The sequence below is a fragment of the Arachis stenosperma genome, chromosome 7, assembly GCF_014773155.1.
Source record: "Arachis stenosperma cultivar V10309 chromosome 7, arast.V10309.gnm1.PFL2, whole genome shotgun sequence".
NCBI classification, from domain to species: domain Eukaryota; kingdom Viridiplantae; phylum Streptophyta; class Magnoliopsida; order Fabales; family Fabaceae; genus Arachis; species Arachis stenosperma.
Window position 1 is genome coordinate 53,188,550 of NC_080383.1, and position 2,581 is coordinate 53,191,130.

The 2,581-nt window shown below is 37.2% G+C and overlaps 1 non-coding gene across 1 annotated transcript; it reads right to left on the reverse strand.

The window, feature by feature from the left end:
• Positions 1-2,137: 2,137 nt before the first annotated feature.
• On the reverse strand, positions 2,138-2,245 carry LOC130943047 (small nucleolar RNA R71). The gene has a single exon (XR_009071584.1). It is a non-coding gene; the product is annotated as a small nucleolar RNA R71 (small nucleolar RNA).
• Between the last annotated feature and the right edge of the window lie 336 nt (positions 2,246-2,581).

Consider the following 2,581-nt stretch of genomic DNA (forward strand, 5'->3'; position numbering starts at 1 on the left):
CGTAAGGTTTATTACTTGGACGACCCAGTGCACTTGCTGGTTAGTTGTGCGAAGTTGTGTTTATGCCATGGTATTGAGCACCAAGTTTTTGGATTCATTACCAGGGATTGTTTTGTGTAAAAGTAGTGATCACGATTTTGCCCACCAAGTTTTTGGCGCCGTTGCCGGGGATTGTTCTTGTGTATGGACAACTGACGGTTCATCTTGTTGCTTAGATTAGGTATTTTTCTTCAGAGTTCTTTAAAGATGAATTCTAGTGTTTCATGATGATCTGTTGAAATCTGGCTGACTGTGAAGCCATGTCTAATCTTATTGGACCGAGGTTTCAATTGATCATCACAATAGATTGTTGATCTCTATCAATCTTGCTATTGGAGCAATGATCTGCTAAGGCTTGACTGGCCATTGGCCATGTCTAGTGTTTTGGACCGAAGCTTTCTTTGAAAGCTTGGCTGGCTGTGAAGCCATGTCTAATTCCTGGACCGAAGTTTTAGACTAGCATTGCAATGATTCCTGGAATCCAGATTGAGAATTCTGAAACCTTTATTTTTCTTTTCATATAATTTTCGAAAAAAGCACAAAAAAAAATTTACAAAATCATAAAAACCAAAAATATTTTATGTTTCTTGTTTGAGTCTAGTGTCAAATTTTAAGTTTGGTGTCTTGCATGCATTGTTTATTTGATCTTGGTTCTATTTTCAAGTCAATAGCACAGGGAACTGAGGATTCAGAACATGCAGCAGAGGAATTACACAGAAAAAGCTGGGCGTTCAAAACGCCCAGTGAAGAAGGACAGACTGGCGTTTAAACGCCAGCCAGGGTACCTGGTTGGGCGTTTAACGCCCAAAAAGGTATAGTTTTGGGCGTTAAACGCCAGAATGAATACCATTCTGGGCGTTTAACACCAGGATGGCACAAGGGGGAAGATTTTGTTTTCAAATTCAAATTTTTTTTCAAGTTTTCAAAGTTTTTCAAAATCAAATCTTTTTCAAATCATATCTTTTCAATCAAATGTTTTCAAAATCAATTTCTTTCCTTTTTCAAAGATACTTGCTAACAATTAATGATTTGATTGAACAATTCAAGTATGTTGCCTTTTCTGTTGAGAAAGGTTTAATGTTTGAATCATATCTTTTCCTGTTAGGCAAGTCATTAATTTTTAAGATCATATCTTTTAAAATTGTTTTCAAATCATATCTTTTAAAATTGTTTTCAAATCATATCTTTTCAATCATATCTTCTTAACCACATCTTTTTCAAAATAGTTTTCAATCAAATCTTTTTGATTTCTAATTTCAAAATCTTTTTCAAAAATCACTTGATTTCTTTTCCACTTTCATTTTCGAAAATCAATTAGTGTTTTTCAAAAATGTTTTCAAAATCTTTTACTTAATTTTCGAACATTACTTCCCTTCTTCTCACATCCTTCTATTTATGGACTAACACTATTCCTTAATGCAAAATTCGAACTCCATCTTCTTTGATAAGTTCGAATTTTCTACTTCTGTCTTCTACTTTTCTTTTCCTTTGACACCTCAAGGAATCTCTATACTGTGACATAGAGGATTCCATATTTTCTTGTTCTCTTCTCTTTCATATGAGCAGGAGCAGAGACAAAGGCATTCTTGTTGAAGCTGACCCTGAACCTGAAAGGACCTTGAAGCGAAAGCTAAGAGAAGCTAAGGCACAACTCTCTGTTGAGGACCTGACCGAATTCTTCAAAGAAGAAGACATGGCAGCCGAAAACAACAACAATGCCAACAATACAAGGAAGGTGCTGGGTGACTTCACTGCACCTACTCCCGACTTCTATGGGAGAAGCATCTCTATCCCTGCCATTGGAGCAAACAACTTTGAGCTTAAGCCTCAATTAGTTTCTCTAATGCAACAGAATTGCAAGTTCCATGGGCTTCCATTGGAAGATCCTCATCAGTTTTTAGCTGAATTCTTGCAAATCTGTGACACAGTCAAGACTAATGGGGTTGACCCTGAGGTCTACAGACTGATGCTATTCCCTTTTGCTGTAAGAGACAGAGCTAGGATATGGTTGGACTCTCAACCTAAAGAAAGCCTGGACTCTTAGGAAAAGCTAGTCAATGCCTTCTTGGCAAAGTTCTTTCCACCTCAAAAATTGAGTAAGCTTAGAGTGGAAGTCCAAACCTTCAGACAAAAGGATGGTGAATCCCTCTATGAAGCTTGGGAAAGATACAAACAATTAATCAGAAAATGTCCCTCTGACATGCTTTCTGAATGGAGCATCATAGGTATTTTCTATGATGGTCTCTCTGAACTGTCCAAGATGTCTTTGGATAGCTCTGCTGGAGGATCTCTTCATCTGAAGAAGACGCCTACAGAGGCTCAAGAGCTAATTGAAATGGTTGCAAATAACCAATTCATGTATACTTCTGAAAGGAATCCTATGAACAATGGGACTAGTCAGAAGAATGGAGTTCTTGAGATTGATGCTCTGAATGCCATACTGGCTCAGAACAAGATATTGACTCAACAAGTCAATTTGATTTCTCAAAGTCTGTCTGGAATGCAAAATGCACCAAGTAGTACTAAGGATGCTTCATCTGAA